The sequence below is a fragment of the Bubalus kerabau genome, chromosome 3, assembly GCF_029407905.1.
Source record: "Bubalus kerabau isolate K-KA32 ecotype Philippines breed swamp buffalo chromosome 3, PCC_UOA_SB_1v2, whole genome shotgun sequence".
In the NCBI taxonomy this organism is placed as follows: Eukaryota; Metazoa; Chordata; class Mammalia; order Artiodactyla; family Bovidae; genus Bubalus; species Bubalus kerabau.
The window spans coordinates 183091403-183108019 of record NC_073626.1 but is presented as its reverse complement, the minus strand read 5'-3'; positions in this window follow the sequence as shown (position 1 = coordinate 183108019).

Below are 16617 nucleotides of genomic sequence, written 5' to 3'. Positions count from 1 at the left end.
CATGCTCCCCCTCTTGTCTGAAAGACTCACTCACGTCACTCCATATTTTGGGCCTCTCCTGCCTGCCATCATAGTTGAGGACCTCCATGACTACAGAACTTATTCTGCCTAGCCCTCTGTCTAAAGCGTCTGCTAGTCTCTTGTCTTTCATGGCTAAGCAGGAAGTTTGAGGCCAAAAAAGAGGGCTTGGAGGAGCCGGGCTGAGGTTGTAAAGAGAGAATTTGGTTAACCTTTCACTCCCAGGGAGAATTTCAATTAAAGATGCTTGGAATTTACTTACTGACTTACTCACTCAGTCAACAAACATTCATTGCTCTCCCAGTTAGGGCTGGGCCCTGGGCCAGGAGCTAGGATGCTGCAGGAAGTCACCTGGGTCTCCATCAGGAGAACCACAGACCTGAGTCACTCTGTTGCACTGAAAGGGGATCTTCTGGGTAAGTAGCAGGAGAGAGAGGACTCAGACAGCTGAGATATAAATGCAGACTTTGTTCCTCATTGGCTGGTGAGGCTGGACAGCCCGCACATACCCTTCACCCCATCTTTTAGATCTTGAAAGTGGTCCTGACACCCAATTGTGTGGATTAGTGATTCTCAGACTCTTTGGTCTTGGGAGCATTGTCAAGGACCCCACAGACCTTTTGTTTATGTGGATTATTTCTTTTTAGTATCTGCTGTATTGAAAATGGGACTTCCCTGGTGGCTCAGTGGTAAAGAATCTGCCTGCCAAGCCGGATATTCAGTTGCAATCTCTGGGCTGGGAAAATTCCTTAGAGAAAGAAATGGCAACCCACCCTAGTATTCTTGCCTGGGAAATTCCAAGGACAGAGGAGCCTGGCGGGCAACAGTCTACGGGGTTGCAAAAGAGTCGGACATGACTTAGTGACTAAACAACAACAACAGTATTGAAAATGAAAACTGAGAAATGCTTAAAACCCAGGAATACCCAAACACGCATGCCATTTCCCATCAGAGCAATGGCACAGTCAGGCTCCCAGACCTGGGCTCAAGTAGAAGAACGAGAACCAAACCCCCAGCTCCCAACTCCGATTTTATGAGAAGCAGACACAAACCTTTAAAATAAATAGTTTTTAAAACTGGCATTACAGAGGGGCAATATGGCAGAACCAGTTGGCAAACTATGAAAATATTTTACCTCTGGTGGATCGATAACAGCTACCCCAAGCCCTGTGGATGCCCCGAGCACCCTGGCAGCCTCAGCCCACCCCAGAGACCCTCCCACTATTGTAAATAATTCTAGAAAGAATACCCCTGTAATTATATTTCCTTTCGATAAACACCTAGAATTGAATCACTGAGTCAAAAGGACGCACACCCTAGGGCTTTAGAGGCATATTCTCAAAATGCAGAATATTTTGTCAGTTGAAATTCCCACCAAGAAAGTATGGCAGTGCCCGTCTCCCCACATCTTTCTCCAGGGATGGTCTTTATTTTTTTCTAATGCTTGAAAACCCAGAAAGTAAAAATGGTATGTTGCTTTAGTTTGCATTTCTTTGATTCTTAGAAATGTTGACTATCCTTTCTTGGTTTCTTGGCCATTGACAGAGCCTGCTTTTTATTGATTTAAGAGAAGTCTTTGTATATAAAGGAGATGCAGGGAGTTCCTTCGTGGTCCAGTGGTATTAGGACTCTTTCACTCGCAGGGCCCAGAGTCGATCCCTGGTCATGGGACTAAGATCCTGCATGCCTCACATTGTGGCGAAAAAAAAAAAAAAAAAAAGATGCAGCTGCAGAGTAAATGCTTGATTCCAACCTGATTTGAGTATGGCCTGTTCCTCTCCTACTCGCTCTAATGTCCTCCACGGAGCTAGGGGAGGAATCGTTTTTGCCCAACCCAGGAAGGCTTTTTATAGGAGGAATCTTGAGAAAATGGAAAAGAAGAGCTACTGAGAGATGCCAAGTGCTTTTTATTTTGGAAGAATTTCCTCTCCAGTCTATCCCTCCCTGCTTCAAACTGGAAAGACTGCTATGTTCTCTTGTAGCCAGAATAACTGAGTCATGAAAGGGTGTGATCTTTCCGGCTTGCTACACCCCCTGGGCCAAATGGTTCCCCACCCAGGAGATCGCCTCACTCTTGAGTTGTGCTGACCCAGGTAAGACCCAGCTTCTTGTCATCTCAGCAAGCCCTGACTCACTGCGTCTCTGCTCCTCCCCAGCTGTGTGTCCTCACAGGAGTCCCTTGACCTCTCTGTGCCTCAATGCCCTCTGAAATGGGGAAAACATGGCCCACTTCTCAAGGGTAGTGGAGAAGACTAGAGGTAAAATGTGTGTATAAGGCACTGGACGCAATGCTTGGCAGAGTACAGCTGCTCAAAAGCATCCGCTAAGTTAGTAACTGATGATTGCTTTCCTTTCAGTTTGTTCCTCTCGGGTGTGTGCGTCCTTATTTGGTTTTCTCTCTCTCTTTTTTTTTTGGCCACACCACACGGCATGTGGGATCTTAATTCCCTAAGCAGGGATGGATTGGGGGCTTCCCTGATAGCTCAGCTGGTAAAGAATCTGCCTAGAATTCAGGAGACCCCAGTTCGATTCCCGGATTAGGAAGATCTCCCAGAGAAATCATAGGCTACGCACTCCAGTATTCTTGGGCTTTCCTGGTGCCTCAGACGGTAAAGAATCCACCTGCAATGTGGGAGACCTGGATTCAACCCCTGGGTTGGGAAGATCCCCTGGAGGAGGGCATGGCAACCTTCTCCAATATTCTTGCCTGGAGAATCCCATGAACAGAGGAGTCTGGTGGGCTACAGTCCATGGGGTTGCAAAGAATCAAACACAACTGAGCGACTAAGCACAGCACAACCAGGGATTGAACTTGCGCCCCCTACAGTTCGAAGCGAGGAGTTGTAACCACTGGACCACCAGGGAAGTCTAAGCTTTCTGTTTTTATCTACTGAAAACATACTCAGCTTTTCTGAAAAATAATAAACCAAACCGCTGCGCTTCAACCTACAAGGATTAGAAAACGTTGGTAACAAGGAACAGAAATTAACTGGAGCTTAATAGAGAAGGAGAAAGGAGAATCCATTATAAAGGCTCAGGGGTGTCTCACGGATCCCAAGAGCTTGAAATGGAGATTCTTTCCTCTGCTTCTCCCTGTGGGTCTGCTGTGTACCCTTCTCTGTCTCTCTCCCTCCTTCCCTTGAGATTGGCTTTCTCTGCCACCGTGGTCACCAACTGCTTCTCCCAGTTAGTCTCAACCGCATGCAGATTCACTCACTGAGCCTAAATTCCAAAACCAGGTGCTGACTCAAATCTCAGATCCCAATCAGATGTTCTCCCTTGAGAAATACAGTGATTCACTGCTGGAGGGCAAATGAGTTCATCAAAGCTGCTTTGTACAGGCAGGGAAAGACTGGGCCAGCTGTGGAGCGTGAGTTCTCCAAGAGATTGGGTGGAGGTGAATAGAAATTGAAATCAGAGCTCGCAGAATTGACCCCAGAAGTTCAGTGCTTGAAAGAGATTCCTACATTATCTAGTCCAATCTCTAGCCACATTAAAAAACATTTTTTTTTTAATAAAGAAGGAAAGAGCTCCAGAGGTATGTGGTTTGTCGCCCCAGCCAGCCAATAACAGAAGTGGAATCAGAACTCAAGTCTCCTGACACCATGGATCAAGTTCAAGGTCAAGGTCAAGGTCAAGTTCTTAGTGAGGGAGGTTCCATCACAGTCCCCACTCTCTGTGGATGCAAGCTGAGGCGGAGTGGCATGCCCAAGTCCACCCACCAGCTGGACGGTGGCACATCTGAACTTAGGTCCAGTGCTTCCCATTGACCCCTGTGGAAGAGGGAAGGTGGGAGGGAACCAGAGAAGAAGATGGAAAAGAGGGGAGGGCAGGGAAAGGAGGGGGGAGGGGAACTGAAAGAGGGGAGAGAAGAGAGTGCCTCACCCTGGACAGGATGACCTTGATGGAGCTTGTCCCCCAGGAGGGCTAGGCTCCTCCATGTTGGTTGTGGCCGTGAGTCTGTTACCAGTACTGCATCTTTTCTCTCCATGACCTTGACCTTGACCTTTCTGTCTTCTTGGTGAGCCTGATGGATATCAAGCCCAGTTCAGTTCAGTCACTCAGTTGTGTCCGATTCCTTGCCACCCCATGGACTGCAGCATGCCAGGCCTCCCTGTCCATCAACAACTCCCGGAGCTTTCTCAGACTCATGTTCATCGAGTCGGTGATGCCATCCAACCATCTAATCCTCTGTCGTCTTCTTCTCTTCCCACCTTCAATCTTTCCCAGCATCAGGGTCTTTTCCAATGAGTCAGTTCTTCACATCAGATGGCCAAAGTATTGGAGCTCCAGCTTCAGCATCAGTCCTTCCAGTGAATATTCAGGAGTGATTTCCTTTAGGATGGGCTGGTTGGATCTCCTTACAGTCCAAGGGACTCTCATGAGTCTTCTCCACCCCCAGGCAAGGCCTTTCCTTCCTCTCCCGTCTCCTCCTTGCCATGTCCATCTCCCCCAGCTGGTTGAAGGCTCTGATGGGAAAAAAGAGGTCCAAAGTAGAAAACCCAAACAGAAGTCAAAACTGGGACCCACAGGCCAAATTCAGTGCTCATAAGGTCTGAGTTTGGCCCAAATAATGATTTTATGAAATTTGAAACACCTTGAAGAACCAGGTGTAACACCTAGAGGACACTGTACATAGTCTTGTGACATTTTATTCTCCTTTCATCCTGTTCTTGAAGTTGTCTTCACAATAGGAAGTATTTCTCTATGCTCCAAATTCCATCAAACATAAGAAAACAGAAGCCAATGAGGGATAGATGTTTCAAGAAAAAAATGAAAGTATCTTTGTGAATGAGAGCTCATTTCTATATATTTTATTTATTTATTTATTTATTTATTTATTTATTTATTTTTGGCTGTGTGGGGCTTTCTTTGCTGCACATAGACTTTCTCTAGTTGCAAGGAGCAGGGCCTACTCTTCATTGCAGCAGATATGAAACTTAAACTACAAATCCCTATGGCTTCCCTGATAGCTCAGTTGGTAAAGAATCCACCTGCAATGCAGGAAACCCTGGTTTGATTCCTGGGTCAGGAAGATCCCCTGGAGAAGGGATAGGCTACCCACTCCAGTATTCTTGGGCTTCCCTTGTGGCTCAGCTGGTAAAGAATCCGCCTGCAATGCAGGAGACCTGGGTTCAATCCCTGCATTGGAAAGATCCCCTGGAGAACGGAAAGGCTACCCACTCCAATATTCTGGCCTAGAGAATAACGGGAAAGGCTATCCACTCCAGCATTCTGGCCTAGAGAATTCCATGGACTGTGTAGTCTATGGGGTTGCAAAGTCTCAGGGGACATGACTGAGCAACTTTCACTTTTACTACAGATAAACTACTTTTCGTGCAGTTCTTTCTAGATATTCACAGCGGCACTCAAACTAAACATACTATTCTATAACCCTTTAAAAATGTCTTTGCAGGAACTTCCCTGGTGGTGTGGGGGATAAGAATCTGCCTGCCTATGCAGGGGACATGGGTTCGATCCCTGGTCCAGGAAGATTCCACTTGCCCCAGAGCAATTAAGCCCGCACACTGAAACTGCTGAGGCCCATGTGCCTAGAGCCTGTGGAACACAAACAAGAGTAGCCACGAGAGAATAGCTCCCTGCTTGCTGCAAGTAGAGAAAGCCCCTGCAAAGCAACGAAGACCCAGTGCAACCAAAACTAGCTAAAATGTCCTTGCCATTTAAACATGTTTAAGAGCTAATGAGTGCTTTGTACTGAATCTGAAAGTGCAGTAGTTTGGGCATATCCATTAAGAAATGAAAATGGTGATGAATGATTGAAGAAATTACTATGTGATAGATACCAGACTAAGCTCTTTACACACACAGAACCCCATGAAGCAGGCACCTTACTCCCATGAGAAATAAGAAAACTAGAACACAGTTTAGAGTTGAGGATAGCCCAAGGTCACAATCTTCTAGGAATATGGTTTCTAATTTTATTAAAAATTGCTGTAAGCATTTTGGTAAATAAGTTTTTGCATGTGTCCTCGATAACTTGATTAGAATTAAGTTCCTAATGAAACAGACTGGGTAGGCCTTATTTTGGAGTCTTCTGACATATCCTGCCCAATGGTCCTTGAGAGAAAGGTTAGAACTGCCATTGGCGATGTGTTCCTTTAGATGGTATTTGAACTTTTGCGTGCCAGGAACTGTCCTTGGTGCTGAGGGTACCACAGTAAAGGAAAAGAAGCTGTACTCGTGGCATTCGCAGTCTTGGGGACCTGTGTGTGTGTGTGTGTGTGTGTGTGGTGGAGGTAAGTGATAATATAGTGGATGATGACAAATGCTAGAAAAATCTAAAAGCTGAGGGGACAAGGCATGAGTGCAACAGTGGCCAAGAGAGACTCATCTGAAACGACCAATCTGAAGCTCTTGCTGCCTGATTCCCCACACATTTTGGCTAGTGAGCTAAGAGAGTTTCATGCTTATGTCCTGCTGAGGCACCTACCATGTTCTAGATGCTAAAAGAACAAAGCACAAAGCATGCAGCCAGTGAGCCAGATAGAATCCGCCTGCCAATGCAAGAGATGCAAGATGCTGTGGGTTCGATCCCTGGGGCAGGAAGATCCCCCAAAGTAGGAACTGAGAGCCCACCCCAGTATTCTTGCTTGGAAAATTCCATGGACAGGGGAGCCTGGTGGGCTATAGTCCATGGGGGTCACAAAGCTGAACACAATTGAGCAACAACAAAGAGTGGACTAGATTAGTAGACTTGGAATTTAGACTCAGCTCTCAAGAAATATCTGTTACATTGGAGACCTTGGTTTCCCCGCTTTAAGATGGGGATGATGCCGATCTCATAGGCTTGTTGTGCAGGTCTGTGAGTTGGCACAGAGCCAAGTGAGTGTGCAAAGATCATCAGGTTAATTGAAGAGGTTGTCTTCATTGAGGAGACTAGTGTTTGATGTGGAGTTGACTTCATTATCCTGGTTTAGCCATCTGCCAGTTACTGGTCCTTTGACAACCTACTTCTACCCTCAGTTATCCCTTTTAGAAAGAAGAAATTTTTTTAAAAGTTTGAATTATTTATATAAAATTGCTTATTAAATTTTTTCAAAGCCTCTTACCTCTCCCCTCTCCTCACCCACCCTATTGTTCTTGTCCTTGTTCTTAGTCATGTCCAGCTCTTTGTGACCCCATGGTTAGTCATGTCCAGCCTCCAGGCTCATCCATCCATGGAATTCTCCAGGCAAGAATACTGGAGTGGGTTGCCATTCCTTTCTACAGCAGATCTTCCCAACCCAGGGATTGAACCCAGGTCTCCTACACTGAAGGCAGATTCTTTACTGTCTGAGCCACCAGGGAAGCTCAACCCTCTGACTTATTAATAGAAATGGTAGCTCCCTTCCTCAGGTCAGTCAATTTTGAGTCCGTGAGGCTAACGGTTCTTTGTGGCTTCTGTCCTGCCCAGCTCTGCTTCTCCTCCATGGAAGGAGGCTTCTGACTGGAACCTTTTCCTCCATCCACCAAAACCTTTCCTGATCCCCTTTCCCAACCCTTTCAGCCATGGCTGTTGGCATCTCTTCCTCCTTCTGAGAGTCTCACCAAGCACTGAGAGTGACTGTTCGCAGAGTTTGCCGTGTGTGACCTGAGGACCAGGGAACCTACTTCTCTATAGTGCTGCGGTGGGGGCTGGTGTTTCATTGATACGGATGGGATACTGAGGTTTGGAGGCCTATAGGTTTGCTCAAGGACTGATAGCTGAAAAGGAGGCCCTTTACCAGGATTCCAATTGTCTACCCAATCTATAAGGCCCAAGTGCTGGCCAGCTCATGGTCAGCCCACCTGACCCTTAATATCAACCACCTTGATTCTTTCCGTGTGTCCTCTGTCCTGGATTTCCAGTTAACTGATACATCTTTGAGGGCAAAGATGATGCCTCTGATGAGCTTTGAGTAGGGTTTTTAGAGGAGTAAATATAACGTCTGCTTAAAAGGCATGCATGCAATGTACTGTCATACTGAAAGTCATCTTCTGGGAAGGTCTTTCATCAGTAATGCATCCTTGCTTATAAGTCAGCGTGCTTGGTTTTCAGACACTGCAGCATGTTCTTTGGGGTACCTTGGTTGGAGAACATCTTAGTCTTTAGAAGGTATGAGTATTAGAGTACTTGACCCTTGTCCTACTTCTTATCCTGATTAACATTTTTTAGAAGTTTTTTGACAAGGACCACTTTTAAAGTCTTTATTGAATTTGTTACAATATTGCTTCTGTTGTTTATGTTTTGGTTTTTTGGCCACAAAACATGTGGGATTTTAACTCCCTGACCAGGGATTGAACACACAACCCCCATATCGGAAGGTGAAGTCTGAACCACTGGACCACCAGGGAAATCCCCAATGCTTACTTAACTTTGTTGAGTGTTAGCAAGTCCTTTCTCTTCTTTGGACCTCAGTTTTCCCATCTGTGTAACAAGCACATGGAATGAGATCAAAGGGCCATTCAGATTCTAGGAATCTCTGCTTCCTAAAATGTATGGGCTCAACTCAGGGGCAATGCCTCTGAGATTTAGAGTGCTGCTGCTGCTGCTAAGTCACTTCAGTCATGTCCGATTCTGTGCGACCCCATAGACGGCCTCCCACCAGGCTCCCCCATCCCTGGGATTCTCCAGGCAAGAACACTGGAGTGGGTTGCCATTTCCTTCTCCAATGCATGAAAGTGAAAAGTGAAAGTGAAGTCGCTCAGTCGTGTCCAACTCTGTGTGACCCCATAGACGGCAGCCTACCAGGCTCCTCTGTCCATGGGATTTTCCAGGCAAGAGTGCTGGAGTGGGGTGCCATGATCCAGTGGATGTTGGCAATTTGATCTCTGGTTCCTCTGCCTTTTCTAAAACCAGCTTGAACATCAGGAAGTTCACGGTTCACATATTGCTGAAGCCTGGCTTGGAGAATTTTGAACATTACTTTACTAGTGTGTGAGATGAGTGCAATTGTGTGGTAGTTTGAGCATTCTTTGGCATTGCCTTTCTTTGGGATTGGAATGAAAACTGACATTTTCCAGTCCTGTGGCCACTGCTGAGTTTTCCAAATTTGCTGGCATATTGAGTGCAGCACTTTCACAGCATCATCTTTCAGGATTTGAAATAGCTCAACTGGAATTCCATCACCTCCACTAGCTTTGTTCGTAGTGATGCTTTCTAAGGCCCACTTGACTTCACATTCCAGGATGTCTGGCTCTAGGTCAGTGATCACACCATCGTGATTATCTGGGTCGTGAAGATCTTTTTTGTACAGTTCTTCTGTGTATTCTTGCCATCTCTTCTTAATATCTTCTGCTTCTGTTAGGTCCATACCATTTCTGTCCTTTCTAGGAATCAGCGAACTAAAATGGACTGGAATGGATGAATTTAACTCAGATGACCATTATATCTACTACTGCGGGCAGGAATCCCTGAGAAGAAATGGAGTAGCCATCATGGTCAACAAAAGAGTTCGAAATGCAGTACTTGGATGCAATCTCAAAAACGACAGAATGATCTCTGTTCGTTTCCAAGGCAAACCATTCAGTATCACAGTAAGCCAAGTCTATGCCCCAACCAGTAATGCTAAAGAAGCTGAAGTTGAATGGTTCTATGAAGACCTACAAGACCTTTTAGAACTAACACCCAAAAAAGATGTCATGCATGGACTAGGACTAGGATTACCTTGCAGTGATCTTGGGATTACTAAATGAGGTGATGTATGAAACAGCTGGCCTGGGGCCACCTAACAAGTTAGATAGCTGCTATTATTATAATTCATTGTTCTAAAAGGTGAGGAGGGGTAGTACACATAATACTGTCTATCACTAACAGATACCATTTAGCCTCAACTCTGCCACATCCTGGATAAGAAATTTGGGTTTTCTCGGACTCCCTCCTGTGAAAATTAAACTGGAATGGATGAGATTTGCTTTGCACAGAACTTGGTGCACCCCATAAACATTCACTATAATTGACCATGTGTCCAGGGCAGCAGACCCCTTAGCTGGTTAGAGCCACCTCCTTTGAAGGATGCTTGGCTACTGCCCTCTTCCTCCCCCAGTCCACCTGCCTCCTTCTCCCTGGCTCCACGTGATCATCCTTAGCCACCCCAGCAGCACTGCAGCTGGCTACTCATCCGTTCTGGACCGCCACGCCACCCACATCACCTGCAAGTTTGCAGAGCAGACAGAGAAGCTTGACTGGCGCTCGGGCATGAAGCTGGAGGACAAGCCCAAAGCCCTAAGTCTAGAGAGGCAGGCATCATCCAAATGATTCTGAGCAAGCCTGTGTGTGTGGGAAGCTTCCCTGAGTGCCCACCCCTGTATAAGCTCCAGCAGCAACCGACTGCCTGGACTGTGGCCTCCTCCTCCCGGCTCCAGGGAGCTGGTTGGCCAACGTGTCATGCCTGAGCCAGCAAGCAGACCCTGGTCAGAGGTTCTGCGTGTCAGGTTAGAAGGGCCCAGAAAGGGAGAGCAGCTTGCCTAGTGTCACACAGGGAGGCAGAGGCCACTTCGGAGCCTTGCTAACTCCAAGCGGGGTCCATGCACCAGAAGCATGAGAATCCCCCGAGACTTGGTTAGACATGCAGGATCTCAGGCTCCAGCCAGACTTGCTGAATTCAAATCTGTATTTTAAGAAGATCCCCAGGCAACTGGGGTGCACATGAAAGTCTGAGAAGCACTGACCTGGAGGAGGTGGGCCATAAAGAGATTAGTAGAGACTTTTCTCCCTTCCCCGACTCTCTGATGCAGTGGTTTTCAAACCTAGTGTATCACCAGAACCACTGATGGAGCCTAAACCCAGAGGCTCAGGTTCTCCAATTGCTTAGATCCCCCAGGTATCTTATGCATGGCTGGGCTTGAACCTCTAGAAATTTCTGGACTCAAACCATAGTGAGTAGGCAATTCCTACTCTGTGCTAGGCTCTGTGCTAACTGTTAGATATTTACAAATAAACAAGCCCCTGCCCTCAGAGTCCCCCAGTTATTGGAGAAGGGAGTGATCTTAAAATGGCTATTTTTTTTTCTTAAGGTTTTTCTTTTTAACTTTTTATTTTATATTGGAGTCTAGCTGATTAACAATGTGATAGTTTCTATTGTGATTATGTAATGATTACTCACTTAATATCATTGTATCATGATTGGTCAACAAAAAAATAATAGAACTCTATATCACCCAAACTATGATTTAATAGAAAAACTCATAATCAGTTTTTTATGTCAGTAAAAGCTTTTTATTTTATATCATAATCCAATTCTAATCTTTCCCATTGATCAAATCCGAAAAAATGTACATTTTAGCTGTATTAGATTTACAAAAACATTCTTCCACATTTCATTAGAGCGTTCCCCCTGCTTTTATTCCAGTGCTCAGAAATGTAATGAACAAAATCATTTTGGTGGTTTAGTCACTAAGTCGTGTCTGACTCTTGTGACCCCACAGACTATAGTCCGCCAAGCTCCTCCATCTATAGGATTTTCCAGGCAAGAAAACTGGAGTGGGTTGCCATTTCCTTCTCGACTGTAATCACTTTTTAAAATCCAGATGCATATCAGAATTATCTTGAAATATTTTTGAAAAATGCAAATGCTCAGGTATTGCTTTTTTTCCCCTCCAGAGCTCCAGGCATGTTTCTAATGAGCAGTCACGTTTAAAAACAACTGGACTATAGGATGATCTTTCCCTCTTATCTAGTTTGCTTCCCTTTTTCTACTTCATGTTCAGCACTCCCATTTCATTTAGTTTATGTTTTCCAATTTCTCCATCTCTTCTTTTTTTTTCATGTTCTTTCTCCAGCCTTTATCAAGCACAGTAGAAAAGCTTTTGTATGTTGTTGTTTAATCGCTAAGTGGTGTCTGACTCTTTTGTGACCCCATGGACAGTAACCCACCAGGCTCCTCTGTCCATGGTATTTCCCAGGCAAGAATACTGGAGTGGGTTGCTGTTTTCTTCTTTAGGGGATGTTCCTGATCGATCCGGTGTCTCCTACCAGCCTCCTGCATTGCAGGTGGATTCTTTACCACTGAGCCACGGGAGAAGCTCCATGTATAAATAATATGTGTAATATATATATTTTAGCAAGCTTGTGAATTTTTGCCTAGCTAAAAATTTTATGACATTTTGTTTCCACTTGTTTGATTTGATATGAATAGAATGCTAGATTTCTAATGAAAAAATAAATAAATATGCAACAAGCAACAAAGGTTCACTGTATAGCACAGGGAACTATAGTCTTGTAATAATCTAAAATGGAAAATAATTTCAAAAATAATATGTGTGTATAGGTATAATTGAATCACCTTGCTGTGCATCTGAAACACTGTAAGTCAACTGCACCTCAATAAAATAAATATATATTAAGAAAAAAATGTGACAGCTTCAGGGGAACAGTCCAATGGCTAATTTTAGAAGTGGGCCACCGAGGCTGCCACCTGAATCTTCAGCGCTGCATTAGTTTCTCCATCTGCCAAAAATTCTATTAGGCTTGAGGCCAGCTGCCAAAGCCTTGCCCTCCACAACCTGAAGCTGGGGGACAAATCAAGAACCCCCAAGAGAAGCAACTGCCAGAGTCACCGCTGAATGTAAACGCAATCCATCCCGCGGGTTGTGATGTGCACAGAGAATGCGCTACTAGCCTGGAGGCTGGGGGCATTCGAACGGTCTGGTGGCGGATGCCTCAGAGCAAACTTTCCCTGTGTCTTTCACTCATGGAAGCAGGAGACTTGAGAAACTAAGAATATAAGTGCTGAGGCTTCTGGGTTTCCAACCATTACAGCCAAGTAAACTCCAACTTCTCTGCCTGTTTTCCCACCTGTGAAAGGGAGACAATGAGATCTACTGTGAGTTGTTGGGAGAATTAAATGAGCTTGTATGTACAACTCTGCATGCGTACTAAGTTGCTTCGGTCATGTCTGACTCTTTGTGACCCCATGGACTGCAGCCCTCCAGGCTCCTCTGTCCACGGGATTCTCCAGGGAAGATACGAGTGTGGGTTGCCATGCCCTCCTCCAGGGGATCTTCCTGACCCAGGGATCGAACCCATGTCTCTTCTGTCTCCTGGGCAGGCGGGTTCTGTACCGCTAGTGGCACCTAGGAGGCCCCTGCACAGCTACAACCATCACTTCTTTGGCTCACATGACCCCCTTGTGCCATCGTGCCATGACTTGTCTGCTGGCAGCGTTCCCCACCATTTCCCCACATCCTGTATCCTAGGTCGATTTGCCACGCAGGACATGAGGCAGACTGTGGCCGTCACAGTCATCAGAGCCATAGAGAAAAAGCAGCTCCTAGAGGCAGAGTCTCCACGGTGACCATAAAAGCTGCAAAGAAGTGAGAGGTGATGGCTACCCAACTTCTCTAGGCCAGGGGCGGCCAGGCAGGGCTGCACCCGGGAAAGAGTGGCTCAAGAAGACTCGAACTTGCCTTTCTCGTGCCTGAACTGTGCTAAACCTGCCCCTGCTAACTCGGTCTTGTTTTTATGGAAGAGTTTCAGGCACAGGAATAAAACACAACAAGTCTTCTGGCCTCTGTTTCTACTGACCTGGATGCCTAAAGCAAGGAGGAAGCAGAATGGGGCTGGGTCTAATTCTGCCCCTCTGCCTTCCTCCTGGGGACCTGACTGGGGCAAGACCCAGAGAGCTGGGGTTGTGAGGAGGAAAAGGCATAAACTGGGAAAGCCTGGAGCAACTTCTGGCCCTGGCTTCGTTCATTAGCTCCTAGAACAGGACTGGACTCTGGGGTCAGACCTCCTGACTACACTATACTAATAGTGTCTATAAACGTTACTGAACCTCTGTGTGCCTTGTCGGCCCATCTGTAAAATGGGAGAGCAATAGAATTTGCCTCCACAGGGATGTTGAAGGTTGAGTGAGGTGGTACCACTGGGCATGGTATATTGGTATTAATTAGCTATTCCTCGTTACCACGTGTGGGTACTGCTGTCAAATGATGCGACTGGAGAAGAACTGTGGCAGGAGGGAATGAGACAGGGGTTATCAAGGAGAAGCTTTTATGTATCTTCCCAAGTTCATGTTTCCCTCAAGTTATTTTCTCTATTTGGACAATTTCAGAGTTACAGAGGAGTTGCAAGAAGTCCCACATATCCTTCATCTGGATTCTTCAAATCTTAAATTTACTGCGTTTCCTTTATCCTTTTCCCTCTAAATAAACATCTTTTTTCTGAATCATTTGATAGTTAACTGCAGTGGCCCCTTTCCTCCAAATACTGGATGTGCATTTCTTAAGCCTAAAGACATTCTCTTCCGTAACCAAGCTCCCATAATCAGGTCAAGCATTAAACTACCATACGGACATTTCTTAGGTCTACAGATTTTGCCAGTAGTCCCAGTAATGTGCTTCATAGGAAGAGAAAATCCAAGATCACGGGCTGCATTCAGCTGCCTTATCTCTGGAGTTCTGGAGCGTCCCTTCCTTGGCTTGCCCATCCTAGGGATCTGCCAGAGGCCCCTGCTCTGGACTAGTGCTGGGGGCTTGGAAAAGAAGGCTCAAAGGGTGTACCTTCTCTTGGCTCTCTCCCATCAGCCCAGCTTCCCAGGAGTGTCCTTTTGTCCCTAAGGATGCTACAAGGAGAACCTAGAGAATTCTGCCTCCCGTCCAGAGAGGAGAGACGGAATTATGGCTGTAGAAGAAAGCCCCTGACTCTTTTTCCACCAAAGCCCTGTGCGTCCTCTTTTCTCTATTTCTCCCTGTCAAAGAAACTCTCTGACTCAAGGCCAGCTCCCGTCTGGACTGTGGTTCCTGGCATGGCACCTCCTTGGGTCCTGCTGATGCGCATTTAGTGCCAACCAAGGGGGGGGGGGGTCAGTTATTGTCCGAGATTGGGGTCCTTGTCTGTCAGAGACTAATCTGTAAGCCACGTGCCTGCAGGATGACCTTTTCTTAAGTATGTACCACGTCTAACATTTCTTGGTGGGGGGAGTTGCTTGAATATAGTGGGTTTATATTAATAGGAAGAAAAGAAAAAGAAAGTGAAGCCGCTCAGCCGTGTCTGACTCTTTGTGACCCCATGGACTGTAGCCTGTCAGGGTCCTCGGTCCATGGGATTTTCCAGACAAGAATACGGGACTGGGTTGCCATTTCCTTCTCCATTCTATTAGTAGGAGTAACCACTTACTGTGGGCCACAACTACTGAGCCTGTTCTCTAGAGCCTGTGCTCCACAACAAGAGAAGCCACCTCAGTGAGAAGCCAGCACACAGCAGCTAGTAGCCCCAGCTTGCCACAAGAGCCTGAGCATCACCAAAGATCCAGTACAGCCAAAAAATAATTAAATAAAATTATTTTTAAAGATTGAAAAAAAAAAAAGGACTTCCCTGGTTAAGGACTTCCAGTGGTTAAGAATCTGTCTTGCAATGCAAGGGACACAGGTTCGATCCCCGGTCCAGGAAGATCCCACATGCTATGGAACAACGAGGCCTGGGTGCCGCAACTACTGAGCCTGTTCTCTAGAGCCAGGGAACTCCAAGTATTGAGCCGGAGTGCGGAGACCCCCTGCTCTGCGACAAAAGAAGCCACTGCAATGAGAAGGCCACACACCACAACCAGAGAGCAGCCTCTGCTTGCCACAACTAGAGAAAGCCCCCACACAGCAACAAAGACCCTGCGCAGCTATAAAAATAAATAAAATTTTCTTAAAAATTAAAAAACACAAATCTGAGGGAAACTGAGGCTGAAGGCGATCTATTAATAATTAGTAACTTGCCCCCAAGATCTCATTGCTATTGAGGTAGCCAAGACAGGACCACATCTGTCTTCACAGCTCAAGACTCTTAAGCCAACGCTGTTCAGTTACTATTTATTTATCTGTTTATAGACATGCTGCGCTGCTGGTGGGGTCTTCATTCCCCAACAAGGACTCGAACTCAGGCATTCGGCAGTGAGGACACACAGACCTAAGCAGTGGACCGCCAGGGAATTTCCCTAAATATTTAAATTCCATTTGTTTACCCTGTTATAGAATAAAACTCTCACTTCATAATTTGCCCACTTGACTTAGTGTAGTCCTGGCCCCTCTCAAGACGCAAGAACCACTTGTTCCTGAGGCTGTAAGTGGGGGAACAGCATTCAGCTTTTTTTTTTTTTAACTTAAAGTTTAATATCATTCCTGTGATTAAAAAATTTTAATTAATTTCTTTATTTTAATTGGAGGCTAATTATTTTACAATATCGTAGTGGTTGTTGCCGTACATTGACATGAGTCAGCCATGGGTGTACATGTGTCCCCCATCCTGAACCCCCGTCCCACCTCCCTCCCCATCCCATCCCTCAGGGTCGTCCCAGTCCACCGGCCCTGAGCACCCTGTCTTATGCATCGAACCTGGACTGGCGATCTGTTTCACATATGGTAATATCCATGTTTCAGTGCTATTCTCTCAAATCATCCCACCCTCGCCTTCTCCCACAGAATCCAAAAGTCTGTTCTTTACATCTGTGTCTCTTTTGCTGTCTCGCACATAGGGTCATCGTTACCATCTTTCTAAACAAACACATGAAAAGATGCTCAACATCTCTCAGTATCAGAGAAACGCAAATCAAAGCGTTCAGCTTTAAAAAAAAAACACCCGTGTTGCAAAAAGCCCAGGTCGGCTCCAGGACCGCCAGGGTCTCCTGCAATTGC